This window comes from Tyto alba, unplaced genomic scaffold (assembly GCF_018691265.1).
Source record: "Tyto alba isolate M040663 unplaced genomic scaffold, T.alba_DEE_v4.0 Super-Scaffold_11, whole genome shotgun sequence".
Taxonomy (NCBI): Eukaryota; Metazoa; Chordata; class Aves; order Strigiformes; family Tytonidae; genus Tyto; species Tyto alba.
Genome location: NW_024881273.1, coordinates 240,894 through 254,866, shown reverse-complemented (window position 1 = coordinate 254,866; position 13,973 = coordinate 240,894). Strand labels below are relative to the sequence as shown.

The 13,973-nt window shown below is 45.1% G+C and overlaps 1 protein-coding gene across 5 annotated transcripts in view; it reads left to right on the top strand.

Moving 5' to 3' along the window:
- Positions 1 to 13,973, top strand: part of RALGPS1 (Ral GEF with PH domain and SH3 binding motif 1) — a 142,228-nt gene that overhangs the window by 16,647 nt on the left and 111,608 nt on the right. Inside the window, exons 1-2 of one of the 5 annotated variants that reach the window (XM_042786611.1) lie at positions 6,314 to 6,441; positions 10,725 to 10,845. The gene's annotated coding sequence lies outside the window, so the exon portion shown is untranslated. Of the gene's footprint in view, positions 1 to 6,313; positions 6,446 to 6,649; positions 6,748 to 10,724; positions 10,846 to 13,973 lie in introns of those variants that run through there. The other 4 variants (XM_042786607.1, XM_042786608.1, XM_042786609.1 and 1 more) reach the window with 4 other exon arrangements.

The following is a 13,973-nucleotide window of genomic DNA, read 5'->3' as shown; positions in this document are numbered from 1 at the left end:
TCTCTGGTGTCAGTGTCTACATTTAGATATTTAATTACTAAGGAACTTGCAGTTTAGATGCTTTTCCTGAAGTGTTACAAAAAATTGCAGTTTAATACTTACATACCAACTAGCAATCGAAAATATTTAGAGACAGACTACTCTTGAAGTTTCTCTTTTTTGTCAGCATTGCTTGTTTAGTTTGGAACAGATGATCATTTGAGTTTTGCAGTCCAAAACCTTGTCCAGCTCTCGAAGTGTAAAGTTTCCTCCTTGATATGGCTGGCTGCTTTTTACTTGCTTTAGTCGAGTGAAACAAACATGCTACATTTTGTTTACAATGCTATGCAAGTGCAATCTAAGTCATAAAGTTCTAAACAAATTTATCCTTTAGAGCAGATACTCTTCCTAAGGGCACCAAACTTTTGGGGAGCAATGGGGGAACAGAAAATAACTAGGAACTTCTTTCATATGGAAGTGGTACCTGTCTGGTGATCCTGGAAATGCAGTTTTCAGTAGGAATGGCATGTATGTCTTCGCACCATCAGAGCAACATACATGCGTAATGTGCACAGCAGCATCTGGATAGTGTGCCCTATAGCACAAGTGGGACTGTGAACTGTAAAAGTAACTTAAACAGTTAATGAAATAAAACATTCTTTCATTTAAATTGCCTTTTTTTTTTTTTTTTTTTTTTGTACATTTAAAAATTGTATTCTTTGGAAAAGCACAACATTGTAGCACTAGCAAAATGCAAATGTGCCACTATGGGTAGCAGTAAACTACTGGTCTTGGTCACCTGTCCCTGAATGCAGTGGAGTTTGGTCAAGGACATTAGAGGAAAGCTGTACTTTTGTGAAGGCTCATACTTCTAAGTCCACCATGCAAACTGAGCTTTTTTTTTTTTTTTCTAATTATGTAAGAACTATGTGTGTAGGAGCTAGTAATGCTGAGTGGGCACAAGAGATGTCCCTTTCTGGCAAACTAAGTTCTGGCATCAGAGGGTGAAGTAGTATCAGGGAAGATGTGTGTGACAGAGTGTAACAGAAGGCTTATGAAGGCAGTATAGAGCTGAAAAAGTGTCTACTGCTGTGGTACTATAAATCAGACTCGTGTTTAATAAAGACGTGTTCCTATACGAGTTCCCCAGAAGTCTTGTACTGCATAGAACTAAAGACAACAGATGTAAACAGGAAAGGAAAAAGAGCTTGGGTCAGAGGGACAGCTTGCAGTTACCAACACTGGACTTTTTCTGGCGTTGAAACAAAGGAGGGTTTCAAAGGATGATTTTTTTTAAGGCAGTTTTGCAAGGTTGGTGGAGAATTCATCAGTATGAGGCAGTATCAGAGAAAGTACAAAGGCACTTGTTTGAGAACATAGTAAGCAGGCAAAGGACAGTGACCCTGGCTAGGTATAAGTGAAATACGATTATAAGAGAACAGGTATATTGAGGATTAATAGGAAACCCCTTAACAGTGAAGATACACAATTGCTTTTGGAAGAGAAAACTTAGGAAAACAAGGGATATGACCAAAGCAACAAGATTAGAAAAACGTCTTTGTAGGTTTAGTGAGTCAAAACTTGTCAAGCTAGCCAAATAAAGCTGAAATGATGGTGTTGCAATCAAATTTTCACACCACATAGAACACAGTGTCTATCACTTCAAGAGCCATTTATCTTACATCAGGAAACTTCACAGTATCTAGTCTTCTCAGGATTGATTTCTCTCCTTTTATAGAGAAGAAAACTCAGATACAAAGACAGGGAGTTCCACTGTGGTCAGATATGAGATGACATAGGTCAATTGCCTGTGTAAACTGGCTGATAGCTTCAAAGGACCTGTTCTTTGTCTGTTTTGTCCACATGAAGATGTGGAAAGAAGAGAAGTTGTGGTGGTGTATATCAGATTATTTTAAGATTTAAAAAATGTCTTGACTATCAGAATAATTCTGATATTCTTTGCATTTAACACTTAGAAATTCTTTAGGTTTTTCTTTAACTCCCTGGTTTTTCTAGCTAACTTTACGCTGTGTTTTTGCTGCATAGGATTCTAATTTCATCCAGTTCTATCTAGGGATACACCACTGACCTTGGATAGTTCATATTTGTTTAAAGTTGCAATCCATGGCAATAATTAAAGCGCCATAGTACAGTATGTGTAGTTAAACTTCAACTTACCTTCTTTAGAGTTTGACCCTAGTAACTTGGAAAACACTTCAGGCTATTTCAGTATTGCTCTCCAATAAAAGAACTGTATTGCATAAACTAAAGTAACTTTCCAAAGCACTAATTTGGTAAAGCCTGAAAAAGGTTTTCTCTGAATCATTTCAAGCAATGCTGACAGAAAAAAGCACACACACAAAAAGTTTGGCTATTGAAGCTACTTAATAGTTCATAATTTAAAATAACAAACAAAACTTCTTGATCCAAGATAACACTAAGCCTGAACTGCTTATCAGAACTAATAGCAGTCTAGCTATTGTGTATGGATGTTTGTGTAATATAAAGATTTACAGGATGTTGCTTGGCACTGCTATATATCTCCTTTGCTGGAAATCACCATGTATGTAGCGGAGTCAGCAGAAGGAAAGATGTGGCCATTCACATGCAAAGCCTTATGTGGGGATGGGATAAATATCAGAGGATAGTAGAATTAAAAAGCAACAGTAGAAATTTTGACAGATTCTCTCAAAGCCCTTTAAGAGATGCAAAGTTCTGTTACTTGGACTATTAATTCTTAATTTAATTACTGACAATTTCAGTGTCAATTTGTACTTATTTCCCCAGTGCCAGTAAATCTTTGATGCATTTTGATGGTTTGCTATTTATAATGCTATTATTAACGCTATTTATAATAGTTTATAATCCCCAGTATCAATACAGGCTAGGGATGAAGGGATTGAGAGCAGCCTTGCAGAGAAGGATTTGGGAATACTGTTGGATGAAAAACTGGACATGAGCCGGCAACGTGTGCTGGCAGCCCAGAGCCCACCCGTGCCCTGGGCTGCAGCCAGAGCAGGGGGGGCAGCAGGGCCAGGGAGGGGATTCTCCCCCTCTGCTCCGCTCTGGGGAGACCCCCCTGTACTGCTGGGGCCAGCTCGGGGACCCCCAACAGCAGAAGGACCCGGAGCTGCTCGAGCGGGGCCAGAGGAGGCCACGGAGATGCTGGGGGGGCTGGAGCAGCTCCCCTGGGGGGCCGGGCTGAGAGAGTTGGGGGGGTTCAGCCTGGAGAAGAGAAGGCTCCGGGGGGACCTTATTGTGGCTTTTCAATATATATAAAGGCGGTTTATAAGAATGGTGAAGAAAGACATTACCAGGGCCTGTAGTGACAAGACAAGGGGCAGCGGTTTTAAACTGAAAGAGGGTAGATTTAGATTGGATATAAGGAAGAAATTTTTTACGATGAGGGTGCTGAGACCGTGGCACAGGTTGCTCAGGTTGCCACTTCGGTGGCAGCCGCCTTCCTGGCAGTGTTCAGGGCCAGGTTGGGCAGAGCTTTGAGCACCTTACCTAGTGAAAGATGTCCTTGCCAATGGCAGGTGGGTAGGACTAGGTGATCTCTCAAGGTCCCTTCCAACCCAAACCATTCTGATTCTGTGAATACTCAAACACTTCAACTTTTCTCATCTTTGCTGGCACATCTGAATCCAGCACCAAGAGCAAAACAGACTCTGAGATTGAATACTTTCAATAAAGGTGCTATAAAACACCACTTTTAGCAAAGCATGAGATAGAAGACAAAGATTTTGTAAAGGAGATATGTTAAGGCGGCTAGGGAAAAAATAAAGGTTTAGGTTAAAAAGTTGTGTACATGCAGACACACTGCACATTGTTTAGCTTTTTATAATGCAAACTTCTTGAAAACAGCTTGAGGGGAACCTAGAATACACAGTAAACATGACATGTCATGGAATATCTTTTGGCAATAATCATGCAGGGAAAATGGAGCCTGATCCCATGGATGCTACAGTTCATTAACTATATGAAATAGCATATTACAGTCGTATTGTGAATGGATTTAGGGAAAATTTAAATATTCAATCAAATGTTACTTAAACTATAGACAGGAACTTTTTTTTTTCCTGGAAATTATATGGCTAATGGTATTGTCTAAAATGACATTATCTAGTTATGCATGTTTGCCAACATTTTCAAATAACTCAGTACAGTGCAACCCTAAATCTTGTCTATGCATTTTTTTCCACCAGAGGGTGCTGGCCAATTTTTTAAAATATAAGTTACATAGGGATAATTTAAGGTGCTGTACATAGCAGAAAACTGAAACAGGAAATTAAAAAGAAGTGTCCAATCTTCATTTATTATGATACCCTCAACAAGAGCAGCTGCTGAGTAATTCCATTCTTAGCAGGGCTGTGTTTATATCCAGGATTTCAGAGGGTGTGTGCTGTTGTAATGCACAAGACGTATTTAGGTAGCAGTCTTTATCACTTTACAGTACTCTATGCATCAGTTTGGAAACTTGGACTTAGAGTCTCATAATTATTAGGATAAGAAGTGACTAGCTTTCAGATTGTTTGTTTTTGTTTTTTTTTTTTGTTTGTTTGTTTTGTTTTGTTTTTGTTTTTGTTTTTGTTTGGTTTTGTTTGTTTGTTTTTGTTTGTTTTGTTTTGTTTTTAAATAAATAAAAAGGGTGGGTGGGTGGATTGTAGCCCATGAACTGCTGTTTTAATGTTCTGGCATAGTGATATAGGACAGAGTGGAAAACATTTTGATAGAGTCCTGTACTCTTGCTGTAGTGGGAGACGATGCTGGAAGTTTTAGAGTAAAGTGTATGTAGTCTAGCACTACCAACAGGATAAACTATAATAAGAATAGTCTATGCCTATGAAATGATTGCGATTCATATGAAATTAATTTTAATTATTCTAGCTATTCAAGGGGTGGGGGGCATGGAGGAGAAGGGAATATGTAGAGAAAATACCTTTCCATGTAGTGTGTTTGGCGTTGATGTGGATGTTGGAGCTGTGAGCATCAGTATTCACAAGTAGATCCCAAGACTGTGTTTAAAGTTATTTTTATCATTTATTCTGAATTTGAATATTTCTGCTTTGGAAAGAGAGCTCACACATGTTTAAGTGGGATGTCTGAAGATGTTTAAAGTGCTCTGGATTTTAGAGTAATTGAAGACTAGGAGATTGCAGAAATTACTTTTAACAAATGCATTCTGGACATCATGAAGTCTCTCAAAACTTCCTCTGAGTAACCCCACTCGGCTTATGTTCTCTCGTGTACTGGGTTCATTCTGATGGACTGGAATGCAATCCCACATGTAGCTTCCAATTCACAGAGCAAGTATTTTCCCTATAGTGATGCTTGCAGACTACCTACCCGCTGAATATCGCTGTTAGAGAAGCTGTAATTCAGAGAGAGATGCACCTTCCTTTTGCCATGTAGCTTCAAGCGTTGAAGGTTGCTGCACCACTTCCCCAAGCGTTGAAGCATTTCGCGTGTGGCAAATTTAACCTCACACAGTTTGGTGGAAGTGTTCTCACTCATCAAGAAGCCCGCAAAGCCCCATTTGATTGCCTTTGGGAGAACACGGTACCGCCGCTCCCCGACGGCTCCAACACTGTTGCTTGTACGTGAACCCGACCCCAGGTTTGGTTTGGGGGGGTTGAGACGTTCTTTGGCGTATTGGGGAAAACGAGTTCAAGCGCGCACTGCGGCGGGTGGCAAGGGGGGAGAAGCCGCTTCTCCGTCTCCCGGGGAGCGCCGGAGGCCGCGGCCCGGAGGGAGCAGGGGCGCGTCGCTCTGCGGGGCCGGCGCTGCCCTTCCCGGGAGCCCGGGCTGAGGCCGCCCCGCCGGCCCGGGAGCCGCTGCCCGCGCCGCGCCGCGCCACGGGCCGGGCCGGGCCGAGCCGAGCCCAAGCCGGGCCGGGCCGATCCGAGCCGGGCCGAGCCGAGCCGAGCCGGGCCGAGCCCGAGCCGGGCCGGGCCGATCCGAGCCGAGCCGAGCCGAGCCGGGCCGGGCCGAGCCGAGCCGAGCCGGGCCGGGCCGAGCCGGGCCGGGCCGATCCGAGCCGGGCCGAGCCCAAGCCGGGCCGGGCCGATCCGAGCCGGGCCGAGCCGAGCCGAGCCGGGCCGGGCCGAGCCGGGCCGGGCCGAGCCGATCCGATCCGAGCCGAGCCGAGCCCCGACGCGGCCCCGGACGCGGCGGGCGCAGCGCACCTGCGGGCGGCGGCGGCTCCTGCGCAGCGTCTGCGCGCCCGCACGCTCCCGCCCCGCCCCGCCCCGATTGGCGAGCGCGCCCGTGCGGAGCGGCGGTTGGCCGGCGAGCCCGTCAGTCCGGCGCGCCCCGCTCCCTCCCCCCCGATCCCCCTCGGCGGGCCTGGGCCGCGTCCTCGGCGGCGGCGGGCGGGGGACCTGCAGCGCGGGGGGCGCCGTCCCGCCCCGGTGCCGGCGGGGTCCCCGTGGGCGTCGCCGGGGGCAGCCGGGTCCCCGGGTAGGTGAGCGCGGACGATCCCTGCGGGACAGGTGGGACCCGCCCGGACACCGCCCCCCGCCCCCCTGGCACGGCTGGCGCGGAGCGGCCGCGCCCGCCCCACCGGGCTGCGCGCCCGGCCGCCGCAGCCCCCCCCCCGCCCGCCGCCGCCCCGCTTTGGGAGCGTCCTGCGGGCGGAGCTTCCGCGGCGACGGGCCCAGGCGGGAGCCCCCCCCTCCGGGGGCCCGCTGTTTGCGGGGAGCCCGCGGGCTCCCGGCACTCCGCAGGGGCGGCGCGGGGCGCGGGCCCGGCGCGGCCCGCGGGCAGGTGCGGCGGGCGGGGGGGGCTGGTGTGCCGCACGGCTGCCGCGGCCTCCGGCGCCGGGCCCCTCTCCGCGGGTGCCGGGCTCGTCGTCCCCCGGGCTCTGGCGGGGACAGGCGGCGGGTGCCCGGCCGGCGCGCGGCCTTCCGGCGGCGGGCCGGGCGCGGCAGCCCCTGGGGAGCGGCCCCTCGGCCCGTCGCCTGCGGGCGGGGCGCGGGCGGCCGTGTGTCGGTCGCACCTTGGGCCCCCCGGCCCCGGCCCCGCCGCGGCCACCGCCCGGCCCCGCCCGGCCCCGGCCCCGGCCCCGGCCCCTGCTCCTGCTCCGCCCGGCGCCCCGCGCACCTGGGCCGCGGGGGCGGCTGCTCTCCGTGCCGGTGCTCAGCGCGCCGGTCGGACTGCGGAGCCGTGCGGGGTGCGGTGAGGTGCAGGAGTTCCCGTTTGGGCACGTGGATCCAGGGTGGGCTTTCTCGGGGGCGTATGTGTTGTGTAGGGTAGCGGGGGGAGCAGCTGAAAACCTGCGGGGTTTGGCCACGTGCTCCACTGCACCTTTGGAATAAATAGGAAAACTATTTGCATATCCTGTGAATGTTGTGCGAATGCTGTTAGGGAACCTTTAGTGGCTGAGATCTGTTTTCAGATCACTTCTGATAATTTTTGGTCTGGCTTCAGCAGGCTTCCTTATGTCTGAGGTTTTGGCGTGTAGTGGAGAAGGAACTGTTGTTGAACTTCTCAGTTGTAGAACTGCAGCATGCCTTTTGTCTGGAGTCTCTTGTTCTGAACGCGAGCAAATGGAACGTGTGTAGTCTCTTGTCTTATTTATCATTTCAAAAAAAAAAAATCTACGTTGGCCCTTCTTACGATGTGGATATTCCTTGCCTTGGAGACCTTATAGTTGAATGTAGCAGTCTGTGTCTTTTATGTCCAACAGGCACTTTTAAAGTCAGATTTGGTTTTATGTTGAAAATTCATGCTGTGCCTATTAGTTATTCTTCATGCATGAGGACGGGGAGAGTGTGTAATAAGGACAAAACTATGCACACTTCTTGTTCACTTTCTGTATGTTGTCTATCCTGCATGGTGTAGCAGCAGTTTGAAGAAAAATATTAGAAAACTCTTATTTTAACCAAGTTATTTTAGTATTTTTTTCTGTCTATTTACCTTATTTTCTGTAAAAGGGCAACATCTAGAAGTCAAGATGGGCAGTAGTTACGAGCTTTGCTTTTTGTTCCATGTAAACTTTATTTCCAGGCTCTTAGCATATTTCATAATCAAACTTTACATGGGGATATGATAGCATATTTAAAATCATTACTAATGAGCACCGTAGAAAATGAAAGATAATGTATCATGTATACAAATTTAAAATATCTTTAAAGCAAGCATATAGGAAGCACAGCTTTTGTTGGATTATGAGACTGAGAAGCTTACTCTTTAAAAAAGATAATCTTTAAGTGACTGCATTTGCTATATTTTCTATCCCATTTAGTATTTTCTGCGCCTAACAATGGTGAAATTGAATTGTGTTTACTTTTAGTTTTACAGTCCCTTTGGTGAACATAGTGTGTTGTATTGACAGTCCACAAAAGTTCATCTTTCTCAACTTTGGAAAACTGGGGTTTTTGTTAATCAAACTTCAATTTTCAACAACCTTTCTCTGTCTAAAACATTTATTTTGCAAGTTTTTGCTCCCATTTTTCATCATACTTGAGATATTAGCCCATATGGAATGGAAGGAGGATTTAACAGAGAGATTGTCCCTTTTAAAAAATGATGTGTTCCATTCCTGTGATACTTGAAGAGTTAACACTTTTCATCAGCAGCTCAAACTAACTTAATTTCAAAATGGAGATGTTTGGAAGCAAAAATTAATATATAAAAATGGGAGTAGGGGAACTAGGTAGCAATTGTATAAACTGAAATTTTTGAAGTACCATAGATGAAAAAGTAACCAAATATTTTGGAGCCAGCTGTATTTAGTAGAGTTTAGGATGGCAACAAAAAATTGGTACCTGCTCTGGAGGAAGCAGGGAGGAAGCCTAGCGATATGTTTGCCTATTGCTAGGCAAATCTAGGAAACCCATTAATGTCTGTATAATAAAAAACTTCCGGTAAGAACAAGGATGTCATATCAGATAAGAACTAGGAAATATTTTCCAGTTAATAAATATCAGACAGTATGTCCTAAGGATAAACAATTTAAAAGTCTGAGAACCAGATTTCAGGTTGAGGTCTTTGACCTACCGGTCCTGATTTTGAAGACCGAGAGTTCTAGTGTTAAGCTAGTGAAAGACAAGTGTTCCGTGAAGCTTATTCCTTAATGTTACCTTGGTTATTCATATCAAGCAAAACGGTAGAGGAAAATAGCATGGGCTTTATATAATAATGTGTTGAAGAACAGAAATACAGGGGTAGTTAGGCAACATGGTTCTGTAAGAAATTTGTCTTGCTAACCAAACCTTTGTTCTTGTATGCTGTTGCAGATTGAATTGACCAAGGTAATGAAGTAAAAAACTATCAATATGTTTACTTAATCAAACACTCTAATACTGTGAGATACTCAGGTTCAAAAAATAGCAATGTATTACCCTTTTAGTAACAAAGACAGTCAATGGATGGTTTACTGTCTGTCAGATATATCAGTACTAGCTGCTTATGAAAGAACCATTTTTAAATTTTTTAATAAGAATACAGGGAATTGCGCTAAGTCCAACAGTGCACAACTTTGTCAGTCATCTGGCAGTAAATTTGCAAATGCCATGATTAACACTTGTAAATGGCATAACTTTATAAAAACGTGAACAGTTAAGATGGTTAATCTGAACAGGGTGGAGTAGACCACTGGGCATGCTGTGTATTTAAATAGAGTTTGTATTATGGTCAAGCAAATTTTTATATTGAAGAAGAGGAACTATAGGTTTCATTTAAAGTACAAGGGAATGGGTTTTGAGGAGCAGACATTCTGCACATGATGCAGACAGTTAAAGTATGTAAGCAGTGTGAACATACATTATGTCTGTAATTTTGATTGAAATACTTAAGAGGATGCTAGCTCATTCATAACTTGTCATTTTGATTCTTTTATGAACTAGGATCATTTTTCTTAGTGCCTGCTGTATGTATACTCAGTTTGGACTGTATGAAGAATACTACTTTTCCAGCAAAATACAGCTTTCTTTGATGCCACTAGGAATTATGTGGGTTTAAAGACTAGAAAATGCACATTTTTATAAGTGACGGTTCCTTAACAATAGAAGGAGAATAGAGACTACAGTAGAGGCTCAGTAGTAATAACGTGATCTGCAGTGATTTTCAACTTTGTCAAAGCAACGTGGGCTTTAATGGGATTTTCTTGTCAGTTTACACATGAAAGTTTGATATTATTTTCTCCTCATTTGATATATAATTTTCTTAAACATTAGCTGTTATAAAAGTTTATGTAAGGCAAAAGAGGAGAAAAGGGAAGGACTATATCACCAAACCAAGTTACTTAAACATTGTATTCTCAAGTTTGTTGCCAATCATGTTTGGTGGAAGAGCTGTGGCTTAATTTGCTGATACAAAGAAAGAATTATTATTGTATTTGGTTTTGTGCCCACTCTCCTTTGTTTAGTTAAGTCTTGAGGAAAATGAAGTGAGACTGAGTAGCATTTACCATTCATAAAGCACCTTAAAAGAAGTGATTAAAACCAATAAGCAAACCCATATCAGCTTGGACTTGTGTTCATTGACAGAGTGAGGAAGTTACAGATACATGTTTGGGGAATGTTTAGCTGTGAAATTCCTAATATGTTGCTCTTTGTGATGTATTCTTTAATTCTTTTGAGTCTGGGAATTTGTCACGTACCAGTGAAACTAGAATGGGGAACTAGCCATCAAAGGTGGGAGGGGGAGCTAAGAATTAAAATACCAGAGTGCATGTTTCAGGTAAAGAACTGAGTTATATAATAAATATCACCATAATCCTGTTTCCTGTTGACTTACAGGGATATCATGCTTTTAAACAAGAGATAAACCTGCTGAATTGCCAGAGCTAGACCCAGCAGTGGACTGATGGAGATGTGCAGCAAAATGGGTTGAGTGAGTGCAGAGCTACCTTATTCTGCTGTAAGTATGGTTTTGGATGGGATAGAGTTAATTTTCTTCATAGTAGCGAGTATGGGACTATGTTTTGGATTTGTGCTGAAAACAGTGTTGATAATACAGGGATGTTTTCGTTAATTGCTGAGCAGTGCTTACTCAGAGTCAAGGCCTTTTCTGATTCTCACTCCACCATGTCAGTGTGTCGGCTGGAGGTGCAGAAGAAGTTGGGAGGGGACACAAGTGGGACAGCCGATCCCAGCTGAGCAAAGGGATATTCCATACTGCATGACGTCATGCTTATATAAACCAGGGGGAAGAAGGACACCTCTTCTCAGTCATACTCAGAGGTCAGTCTCACCTCTGTGCCTCGTAAAATCATGAAGCAGATACTCCTGGGAAATATGCTAGGACATGTGGAAAATAATGAGGTGATTGGTGACAGCCAACATGGCTTCACTAAGGGCAAATCATGCCTGACAAATTTGATGGCTTTCTACGGCGCGGTTACAGCGCTGGTGGATAAGGGAAGGGCAACTGACCTCATCTACCTGAACTTCTGTGAAGCTTTTGACGCCGTCCCACACAACATCATTGTCTCTGCGTTGGAGAGACATGGATTTGATGGATGGATCACTTGGTGGATAAGGAATTGGCTGGATGGTTGCACTCAAAGAACTGTGGTCATCAGCTCAATGTCCAAGTGGAGTGGAGGGATGAATGGTGTTCCTCAGGGGTTGGTATTGGGCCTGGCACTGTTTAACATCTTTGTTGGCGACATGGACAGTGACATTGAATGCACCCTCAGCAAGCTCACAGAAGACACCGAGCTGTGCGGTGCGGTGACACGCTGGAGGGAAGGGATGCCATCCCGAGGGACCTGGACAGGCTGGAGAAGGGCACCCATGCAAACTTCATGAAATTCAACAAGGCCAAGTGTAAGGTCCTGCCCATGGGCCGGGGCAATCCCAAGCACAAATCCAGGCTGGGCGAGGAGTGGATGGAGAGCAGCCCTGGGGAGAAGGACTTGGGGGTGTTGGTAGATGGTATCTACCAGCACCGTGTGCTCACAGCCCAGAAAGCCAACTGTGCCCTGGGCTGCAGCCAGAGCAGGGGGGGCAGCAGGGCCAGGGAGGGGATTGTCCCCCTCTGCTCCGCTCTGGGGAGACCCCCCTGTACTGCTGGGTCTAGCTCTGAGGCCTCCAACATCAGAAGGACACGGATCTGTTCAAGCAGGTCCAGAGGAGGGTCATGAAGATGATTGGAGGGCTGGTGCACCTCCTGTGTGAGTACAGGCTGAAAAAATTGGGGGGTGTTCAGCCTGGAGAAGAGAAGGGTCTGGGGAGACCTTATAGTGGCCTTCCAGTACTGAAAGGGGGCTACAGAAAATGTGGGGAGGGACTCTTTACTGGGAAGTATATTGGTAGGATGAGGGCTAACAGTTTTAAACTGAAAGACAGTAGATTCAGGCTAGAATAAGGAAGAATTTTACTGTGAGGGTTGTGAGACACTGGCACAGGCTGCCCAGAGAAACTGTGACGGTTCAAGGCCAAGTTGGACGGGGCTTCGAGCACCCTGGTGTAGTAGAAGGTGTCCTTCCCCGTGGCAGGGGGTTGGAACTAGGTGATCTTTAAGGTCCCTTCCAGCCCAAACCATGTTGTGATTCTATGAGACGGAGGGGGTGTTCGGGGTGATGGCATATGTCTTCACAAGTCACCATTATGTGTGAGGGAGCCCTGCTTTCACAGAGATGGCTGAACACCTGCCCGCCAATGGGAAGTGGTGAGTTAATTCCTTATTTTGCTTTGCTTGCATGGATGGCTTTTGCTTTACCTGCTAAACTGTGTTTATCTCAACCCATGAGTTTTCTCGCTTTTACTCTTCCAATTCTCTATTCTTCTGCCATGGGGGGAGTGAGTGAGTGGCTGTGTGGTGCTTAGTTGACAGCTGGGGTTAAACCAAGACAGTATGCAACTGTAATTAAAGTAGCAGATATTTTCTGATTTTCACTTATGTTTGATACGAGAGATTACAGAGGTGTCTCAGTTTTCTTCTGTCTAGAGAACCTTGAGTTGCGTTAGTCATGATAGTATTATACTGTAATACAACAGATATGTATTCCTTTTCCTGTGACTTTTGTTGACATTTCCGCTAAACTGTAACTCTCCTAAACATGTATCTTGTGCTTCTAACCTATGCAAGTAAGCAGACTTGCTTGAAGGCTTTTGGGGGGTGACTTCTGTTGGAGACTGAACTGCAGCTCTGTCTTGATCTGGATCAAGATGGTATCGTGTTCTTAACTTGTGGGGTTTTATTATTTATTATTCATTCTTTGTTTAGGAAAAGTATTTCTTTTGTAGTTACGTTGTCAACCTAGAAATACTTTTCACTTTGTTCCCTTTGACATTATACAGCAGTGCTTTCTTCCTTTTTTCCTCATTTTATATAGTAATCTCTCAGTTTCTTAGAATTTGCTAAGATGGAGTTTGTGTTCATGTTTCATTTACATGAAGCATTGCCAGTTAACATAGAGTAACTATGTTTGCTCATTTATAAAAGCTGATATTTTTTTTTTCCAGGTGCCAACAGGAAGATAGATATCTATGCTAGATTTACTGTCAAAGTCTAGAGGAATCCTGAGATAATTGAAACTGGTAGTCGTCTGCTCTTGAGAAGTGTCTCAGCTAACTGAATAATCAGTTCTGGGACCTGTACACATAAAGCATTCAGATTCTCACACCCAGCACTTTGAAATTTTGGAATGCACATTTCTGTGTTATATCTAGATTGGATTAGTTTTCAGTTGAGCACATTGATAGCTGATGCCTTAATCTTGCCTTCAAACTTGACAAAAAAAAAGGCATTAAAGGATTTCTTTATCCAAAAGCTTAATAAGCTTAATATATGATCCTTTTAACCTCAGCAGGGTCCAAGACGTGGGTCAGTTGTGCCAGTATTCCCTCCCTACTATAAATACACATCTTCATAGCTCTGGGGAGATGGCTAAACCAACACATGGAATTCCACCTCAACACAAGAAAACACTTACTTACTTACTGTGAGAACGATCAAGCACTGAAACTGGTTGAGCAATGTTGTATCATCCATGGAGATAATCAAAACCCAACTGGACAGAGTCCTGGCCAACCTGCCCT